The following is a 10,235-nucleotide window of genomic DNA, read 5'->3' as shown; positions in this document are numbered from 1 at the left end:
ACTGTTTCTTGAAACATTTCCTCAGAATATATGTTAAACAGCAAGGGTGATAGTATACGTCCCTGTTGGACCCCACGTTTGATTTTGATATCATCGGATTCTTCTGTCTCTATACGGATAGACGATGTTTGATTCCAGTAAATATTGCTAATAATTCTTAGTTTCCAAAACTAAAACTTTAGTATTTTCAAAGACACCAATAAACGTACAGGTGTATGCCAAAGGTCAAATAATAGAACAGGTAAATTCCATAAAATATTTGGGAGCAAATATAAATAGTCAGTGTAATCCAAAAAAAAGAAATTCTACCAAGAATCGAACAAGCAAGGAAAACATACATGAGCATGAAAACATTTTTTACAAGATCAGACCTTAGTCTACAGCTTAGAATTCAAATGATCAGATGTTACGTTTTTTCTGTCTTACTGTATGGCTGTGAAAGTTGGATAATGGACTCTGAAATAGAAAAAAAGAATAGATGCCTTTGAGATGTATATATACAGACGAATGTTGAGGATTCCATGGGTACAAAGAGTTACTAATGTTGAGGTACTTCGTCGCATGTGTAAACAAAAAGAATTATTAATCAGCTTGTCGTGTTTTACAGTATCAAACACTTTGTGATAATCAATGAAGCATGCATAAATATCGCAATTCACATCTCTACATAGTTGAAATAGCACTTGTATGCTAAAGAGTTCCCACTGAGTTCCGAAAACCAAACTGTGTACGGTTGATTTTTTCTTCGCATAGTCTAATATCCTTTGATGTATGGTTTTTAAAAATAACTTTAAGTTGATGATCCGGAAATCATTGCAGGATACAGATTTTGTTTTCTTTGGTAGAGCAATAAACGTTGACTTCAGCCATGATCTTGGTATTAATCCATTTAAATATATGTCATTGAATATTTTTGTTAGTCGTTGAGTACCGTCGGTGTTAAATAACTTTATGAGTTCAGCATTATACATTGTCAGGTCCAGGAGCTTTGCCATCTTTTAGTTGTGATATTGCTTTTTCCACTTCATCTGATCTGATTGGCAAGTGGTCATTACATATGTAGGACAGAGGTTGTTCGGACCTATTAAGCCTCATACTTTTAAAAATATACTGCTATTTGTTTCCTGAATGAGTCTGAGGTATCTGAGGTATTCTTAGTAATTTTTGGGTGTAAGTCAAGCTTTAAAATTTCATTCTGGTTTTTAAATAGATCATTTTTTTTTTCTTTAAGCGCAGTCTTCAGTGTTGTACAAAGATTTGCAATTATCAAGGTCACACTAATGATCGAAACCGATGATTTAGTGACGTTGATTCATTTCCACAAATTTTTCACAACATGTTGCCTTCTCTTTCCTGTTGATCTTCTTCTAATGATTTAATTAGGGAAACCAGTTTTATCACCTGTAATATTGCAGTCTACACATTAATTTTAATCAATAAAATTTCGTTTTTAATGATACAATATACAATAGAAGGAATTCCCAAGCGCGTTCATCAACAAGGTCGATATTTATGCTGTTCATCCGATTTAGTCACATGTCTTTCAAATTTTTTGAATATAAATTGTACGGTTACATAACAAGAATTATTATTCGGAATTACAGTAAGTATTTTACTATAACTATTTGTTAAACAATATAGTGTTTAATAATTTTATAAAGTGTCATTTAACTATGTGTGTATTATTACCCTCATATTAAAAAGATTCTGTTATAAAAATACAGAAAGAAACGCTACCAAACAAAACAGAAAGTCGAAAACCTTGGATGACTCAAGAAATACTGAAAATCATGGAACAAAGAAGCAAATATAAAAACAAAAACCCAAATAAGTACAGAGACAAACATAAATTAATAAGGAACAAAATAAAAGAGGCTAAGGAAAAGTAGATGATGGAAACATGCATCGAAGTGGAAGAATTGCAGAAATAGCACGATCATTATAATTTACATAAAAAAGTGAAAGAATTATCTGGAAAATCACGAACAAATACACCTAACCGATTAATTGACAAAAACAATAAACCTATTAATAACCCAATTGAAACAAAACAAGTATGGACTAAATATATTGAAGAGAAGATCTTTATATGGACACAAGGACGGAATCAACACAAATTGATAACGAGGAAGCTCCAAAAATATCAAAATCTGAAGTCCAACATGATAAGTACGAGTAAAATCGAAGGAAAAGGGGTCCTGGTAGACGACAAATATCCTGGCTGAAAAACATTTGCAACTGGACCGGGTTAAACACACAGACGCTCTTAAGAAAAGCAGAAGATAGAGACGAATTTGCAATGATTATAGCCAACCTTTATTAGTGGAGATGGCACTAGAAGAAGATAGCAGATCTGTTTCCTTTGTTATCATGGATCCTGTTTATCTACATAAGTTACTTTCACATAACTGTTCCAAGTTCGTCGTCCTTCTTCTACACCTGATACTGGTTTGACTTGGTTGTCAATTTATATTACAGTAACCGTATTGCCACTCATTATTATGTTAGCTGTTCGTTCTTAGGTATTCCAATAAATCTAAAATTTAGTTTATCACCTACGACTTTTTTTTCATTATTGATTTGATTGATATTGGTAAAGGAATTTCTCATGTATGTCTGGTGAGGTTTTATGCAAGTTTCTAATGATGTAAACTTTGTTGTATGTATTCTTCCTTCAAGTTGCCTCATTTAACCTGAGTCTCATTCTAACAATCAATGGGTTACGGTCTGCTGGATATGTTTAAGTTGCTGTTATGCTTTATTAATCACAAAGTAATCTATTTGAATTCTCATTATCTCCTGAAGGGATATCCAGGAGTATATTCTGTGTGGAATAGATATTAGTAATCATACTCCTATTCTACTAAAAATTCAGCCAGTCGGTCTTTTCGTATTTTTCTTTCTCCAAGACCAAATTGGCCTATGGATTATTCAGACTACCAATTTTTGGCATTTAGGTCACCGAGTTAAATCTTTGGGTTAGGTATTCACGATAGCCAAGAAGCGGCATATAATACAAGGTAACATACTTTGTAGCACAATTAACCGTGTCTTGAAAACAGCTTATAATATACAGACCAAAACGTCAAAATAAAATTTCTAATTCACATATGCACTTATAAAATAAATTTAAATATTTGGACACAGTTTGTACCGTTTATTAAGAAAACAGTTTCAAATAGTTGAGTTCCCCATTAAAATTAAATTTATATTTGAATTAAACTTCATTATTAATACATTAACAGTTACCATTATCATTTGGTTTTGATATGAAAACGGCATTAAGCTAATTACGGTCAAAGAAATAATTAATAAAGCAATGGAAATAAACTATTTGAGAAAAATATTTAAGTGTCTTTAAATTAAGGAAATCGAAGAAAGTGTTTGTCAATGATTTAATTTTTCTATACACAATTCGATTACGAACGTCCTCGTTCATTTTTGTATTTTTTTAGTTTGGGTCTATTGACTCCTTGGGCATTTTTGTTACTTAGTAATTTATTTGGCATTAAGTATACAGTTTTTTACCATGCATCCACGTCCATTATATCGAGTTCCAATCGTATTAAGTGTGAAAAGATGTCATGAGTGGTAACTTTGGAATTTCTGTTTGGATCATTGCTTTTATGGGAACCTATAATATCCACTGTGTCCCCCTTTTCTTTCAGAGTTTCTGTGTTTAGAGTAGCTCATGTATTCCTATTTCTGCCAGAAAGTTTAGTATATCTGAATACTTTGTTAGGTAAATCCTCTTGTTGTATCCCATATGCTCTATGGTAACATGCTATGGAGTTGTGCGTGGTGCAGCCGTTTGAGAGTAAATATATAGAGATTTCATCATCCACCTCATACAGTCTGCATTTTGCCAGTCTGTCTCATCTGTTGAATATTTATATGAAAATTACATGTTTATTCCATGTTTATATGAAAGTCTTCGGGAAGAACAGCGTTGAGAATTTAAAACTTGACGTTTCGGCACCCATTTTGGAGCCATTATTAAAAGGGGTTTGGTTCGGGGTACCTTGTTCTCCAGAAATACAAGAATTTTAAACGGTACTGAGGTCTTAATCTGCCTATTCCTCAGTGTCGAGTTTAAGCTGTTAGAACGTTATTCAATTTAGATGGCTTCACGAATAATTCTCGATTTTAAGGAGTGGATGAAAGCGATCATTTTTGCTTTTTCGAAATCTATTTTGCGAACTGTCTGAATATGATGTTGTATTAGGACTGAAGAAGTAACGGAATGTTTTACAGATTTAGAATGTTCATAAATACGGTTGTGGATTTTTTGGTTTGTCTGTTCTATGTATGTACGTGGGCAACTGGAACAAGGTATCTCGTAGACAGCATGGTCCTCATTGGGGAATTTGATCTTTTACGGATTTAATGAGATTGGACAACTTGGAGTGAGTAGTTAGAGTGACTTTTCTTATGTAGAGAACTGGACACGTTAAAAGAAATGGTAGAGAAACATTTAAACCGAATTACTCATAGATTATTATTGACTGAAATTATTGAAAATAAACCTGAATTTTCATTGAAAATACCTTACATTTGAATGTTTGATTTCACCTCAAACATCGTTCTCAAAATACAATTTAAATAAATTATTTTGTTCTATTTAAAATATAAAGATTATGCAATTCAAAGTTAAACACTTAAAAAAAATATTGTCAACATTTTTGAGGTGCGTTCCAATGACTGGAGGATAGTCCATTGGATTATGTAAAATCCACTTTAATTTAAGACTAGTTGTCAGAAAAATAATGATAGCATATAATTGGTCTTTTAAAAGTCAAATAGTTGAAGTTTGGGTCTTGGCGATAGCAAAGATTGTCGAGGTTTTTGCTGTGCTAAAACTCTGAGAAACGCCAGCAGTTCATTAAACAGATAATCCCAATAAATCGTACTCCCACATCCACATTCGTGACCTCTGAGCGATGTTTGGTGTGCACTTGGTGCACGCTATGTATCTAACGGAAGGGAGGACGGCGTGTTAAAACTTGGCTAATGGTAACTATGGTAACCGTAACAGAAGAGTCGCTGGTCCTTCAGGTTGGGGTTGGGTATATGGCTAATACCCTTATCCCGAAAAAAAATCATTGCTACAAAGAATCTTTATGATGAACTATCCAATTACTAGTCAGATACTATAGCCACGCAAGAAGTATGGTGAATTGGTCAAGGAATATTAAACAGACGACACCAATCTGTATACTACAGCTGGTAAGAGTACGGCAAATAGTTCTTGATTTCAAACAATCAGCGACAGAATAACTGTTTTAAAAATTAAGGACAAATTCTTTAATGTGACTATAATAAGATGCTGTAGACTGCGCTACCCAGGCGATAGAAAAATACAATATAGAAAAGTGACTATAATCAATGTACATGCACACCAGTAGAAGAAGCAGATGAGAAACAAATTGGAATTCGGTTATGATATTTGCCCCGGAAGCGATATAAAAATTGCGATTGGCTACCTAAATGCCAGAATTGGCAAAGAGGACTGCTACGAAGCATATATTAGTAAATTAACTGCCCATGACGCCACAAATGAAAACTGAAGCGAAGTAATCAACTTCGCAGCCTCGAGAGACATGATGATTGGTAGCACTTAGTTCCGTCAGAAAAGTATACATAAGGTGACACGAACTTCACCGGATGGACTCACACAAAACTAAATTGACCATGCTCTTAGAGACAGCAGACGCTTCTCTAGCCTTCAGGATGTCCGTAGCTATAGAGGTTCTAACGCCGACTCAGACCACTTCCTAGTAGGATCAAAATCACATGCAAGATTATCACGTGCAAAGAACCAGAGAGGTGAGAAACCGGAGAAGTACAGATCTTATCTCTTGAAGAATGAACAAGCGGCGGAAAGATACCAGCCGAAGATCAATAAGCTAATAACTACCTTAAATACGGAACCCGAATTCACAGTAACTGGTAAATGGGATGTATGTAACTAAGTAATAAAATCTGCAGCAAATGTGATACTAGGAAAGAAAGAGTTTCAAAGAGAAAAGGGTTGGCTGAATGCTGAGGGCGAAGAAGCTACTAGAAGAAAAAATCATGTATATAGGTTCATTCAACAAAGAAATACACAAGCAACAGTAGAATCTTACAATGAGCTTAGATGGGAGGATAAACATAATAAAAATAAACGAGAATATGAGAGTAAAATGATGGAAGATATGGGCCGAGTATTTCAAGATTGCTATGCACTAATGAACTAGGCGGAACAAATTGGAAGTATGTTGCTAAGAATAGAGATCGATGAGGAATTAAACGCTACGAAGAAGATGCTCTAATGATGATAACTTTGACACTACTGTGCAACTAAGTCCTGATGAAAATGAGAACAAAATCAATCCACCAAACTTACAGGAAACAATTGAAGCTACCCAAAAAATGAAAAACAACAAAGCACCAGGTACTGATAAAATCCTGTCAAAACTCTACAATAATGGAAGTTTGCACCTAACCAAGCAAGTCCATAAGATTATAGCCAGAGTATGGGAAGAAGAGCTAATTCCGAAGAAATGGGCTCTACACAAGAAAGGCGACCAACTTGAATGTGGTAATTATAGAGGGATAACCCTTTTGACCACAGTATATAAGATATTCTGTAACATAATTTCTACACATCTGAGCCCATACGCTTATACGATTATGATAAAACAAACCTTAATACTTCTAGTTCCAATGTACGGTTATGAGACATCGGTTATTCCTAACACAGATTAAAATATGCTAACTGGAGCAAATGAAAGCTACCCTGCACGACTTATTTTATTGGCGAAGACCGAGAGAACTAGACGAAGAAGTAGGTCAAGATCGGGATGGAGGCATGGTATATGGTAGATGGTAGATTAGGATGTCAGAAAGATCGGTGTTGTCAACTGGCATCAAGCTACATAGAATAGGATTGAATAGAAAAATCAGCTTAGGTCGAGACTCAACTCGGGCCGTATCATCAACGATGATGATGATTGGTATTAAAAATAAAACACTTTTAATCATTAAAGTAAAATTCTCTTATTAGTAATTCCATTGCAAATCAAGATGAAAGACAGAAAAAAGCTTATACTATTCCGAGATGGTAAATATTAGCTCCTACATATTGTTTACTCTAAATAATAATACCAAGTTCTAATTTTATATGTACATGATTTTTAACCAAGTTATGTATCCTCAATAAGTCATTGACTTATATATTTTCACTGTAAGTCAGTGACTTCTTTTAATATTGGTACCAAAATCCTACTAAATGTACCAATGGATTTGTGACACATTGTTTCATTTAGTACAACAAAATCAGCTTCTTTACTTCTTTAACTTTTCTCTTTTTACCATCTGTTTTTGGTTCTATGTGTGTTTAAATATCTAAGATCCATCGAATTCTGTTTTTTTATTATATGTAATATTGGTGTTAACATTTTAACAGTCTTCAAGATTTATCTAAATAAAAGTTTTCGCATTTCCAACTTAGCAATAATAATTGCTAAGTTGGAACTTATCCTTCCTCTCAAATCGGTCAGAAATATTAATAAAAATTTAATATATTTAAAAGTTACTAAAAACATTGCTTTTTTTTTCTAGTTTCCTCTCTTATAACATTAAAACGTTTTATTTTGGAGCTAAGTTGTAATGAAATAAAATGGCAATAATTAAATTTTTTATAAGATAGGACCAATATATGTTATGAATACCTTAAAAAAAAGAAAGAAAATCTTAAAAATAATATTTTCTGGCATTCTAATATTATAAATAAAATATAAGAAAATCTTAAATATATAAAAAAAATTATCAAGAAAGAGCTCCGAAAGAAAAAAGTAATGGTTTAAAGATTACCATCCTATTGTTTATAACTTCATTGCAAATGCCGACCAACTTTGTCGAAGCGTCTTGTCGAATCTTTTCTAAAGCCGCTTTCTGAATTTAATGTAAACTAATAGTTACCAAGATATTCTATTTGCTTGTATACCAATTTTTTTTTAATTTTAAAACATTCCTCAGACCTCAGACTGCCCAAATAATCCGATTTCAATTCTATAAAGTACGTTAGATAGGAGGAGTATGTATGTACAGCGTTAACAGGCCTTTTAGGCCCATTGCTGGATGGATAATTTCCATCGTTTTCTATTCTTAGCTAACAGCTTCCAATCTCTGATTCCCATCTCTCTGACATCTTCCATCACTGCATCTCTCCATTTCTTTCTTGGTCTTCCTCTCTTTTTTTTGCCCTCAGGTACTCTCCAAGCAATATTCTTGACTAGTCTATTACCTTGCATTCTTTCTAGATGGCCGAGCCATTCTAGTCTACGTTTTTTCACCACTTTTGTTATTGTAGGGTTAGCATACAACTGATACACTTCTGCATTAGTTCGTCTTCTCCAATCTCCCTCACTACTTTTCCACCAAATATTCTGCGAAGTATCTTTCTTTCCCATGCTTCCAATGTGTTCTGTACGCTTTTGTTCATAGTCCATGTCTCAGCAGCCTATAGCATTGTGGGTCTAATTATAGTTTTGTATACTCTTATTTTTGTATTACGAGATATATCTTTGGCCTTAATTATTTTGCTCATGGCTCCAGCACACCTGTTGCTCTTGGTCAGTCTTAGGTTGATTTCAGTTTCTTCTTTACATGTCTGATCAATAAGAGTACCTAAGTACATATATTCATCCACCTTCTCGAATTCTACAACTGATCCATTCTCTACCTCCAATTTAAAGGATCCCCTGGTGCTTATTCCTTTTTTGCTCGAGATCTCCATGTACTTCGATTTATTAATATTAACTTTCAGTCCCATTTTAGAGCTTTCCCGAACCAGTCTTTTTGTTATATTTGATAGTTCTTTTCCATTTCTTGCAATGAGAACCACATCATCAGCGTATGCTAAGCATTGGTGCTCCTTGTATAAAGTAGTACCGGACCTATTTATCCCACTAATCCTTACAATTTTTTCTAGAACTATATTGAATAGCAATGTAGACAACGGGTCTCCTTGGCGAACACCTTTTTTCACTTCGAATTCTTCTGAGACTGTACCGTTGCATCTCACAGCACAAATGGTTTGTCTAATTGTCATTTTTACCAATCTTATTATTTTTTCTGGCACTTGGAATTCTTTTAGTGTTTCTATTAACTTGTTTCTGTTTATTGTATCGTAGGCAGCTTTGTAATCAATGAAAAGTACTTGTGCTGAAATGTTGTATTCATAGCAATTGGTCAGGATTTGTTTTAGCATAAAAATTTGATCGGTTGTTGATCTTCCTTTCCGAAATCCTCCCTGGTATTCTCCTAGATTCTTCTCTATATATATTTCTAATCGTTTTTTAATTAGTATGGCGAGTACTTTATACATTACTTCTAATAAGGATATTCCTCTATAGTTTGTGCATTCAGTTCTATCTCCCTTTTTGTGTATAGGAATTATAATCGACTTATTCCATTCTTGAGGCATTTCTTTGGCATCCCATACTTCTAGTATTAGCTCACCAAGTTTGTTTATTAAGACCTCTCCTCCATATTTTATGTTGTCTGCCACAATGCCGCTCTCCCCGGGACTTTTTTGGCTTTTCATATCTTTTATTATTTCTTCAATTTCTTCTCTTGTGGGCTTTGGTATTTCTTCTATTACTATTTGAGGTCTAGGAACATAACAATTTTCTTCAGTAGTCACTTCGTCATTTAGTATCTCTTCGAAATATTCTTTCCACCTTTCACATATTCATAGATAGGAGGAGTACTTTTTTATAATTACGTAAATAAATTGCCAAACTTTTATATGGACTAGTTTAGTTACGCAAGTGAGTGTAAGATTTTAAAGAATTTCAATTTAAAAAAAAATTAGATTGCAAAATTATTGTGCAAAATCTATTAAATTAATTTTAATTAAATTTGGTGGACTGTTTTATTATTATTATAAAGATTTTTAGGTGACTTATGAAGGTCGTAAGTGCAATCCAAGTTGTTGAAAAACATTGAATAAAAAAGGCTTATCCCTCCTTTTTTGTATCTATTGCTATTTTACAACAAGGGTAATAAATTTAAACAATTTTAACCAGTCGTTTGTTATAGAAAATTCAATTATCGCTATTTTATTTTATTACTACTTTGCTCCAAAATAAATCGTTTTAAAGTTTAAGCAAGAAAAGTAAAAAAAAACGATGTTTTTGGTAATTTTTAAATATTCTATTTTTTTTATTAACATTCCCGACCTAGTA

The sequence above is a fragment of the Diabrotica undecimpunctata genome, chromosome 6 (genome assembly GCF_040954645.1).
Source record: "Diabrotica undecimpunctata isolate CICGRU chromosome 6, icDiaUnde3, whole genome shotgun sequence".
NCBI classification, from domain to species: Eukaryota; Metazoa; Arthropoda; class Insecta; order Coleoptera; family Chrysomelidae; genus Diabrotica; species Diabrotica undecimpunctata.
The sequence above is the reverse complement of the archived record's forward strand: the minus strand, read 5'-3'. Positions refer to the sequence as shown.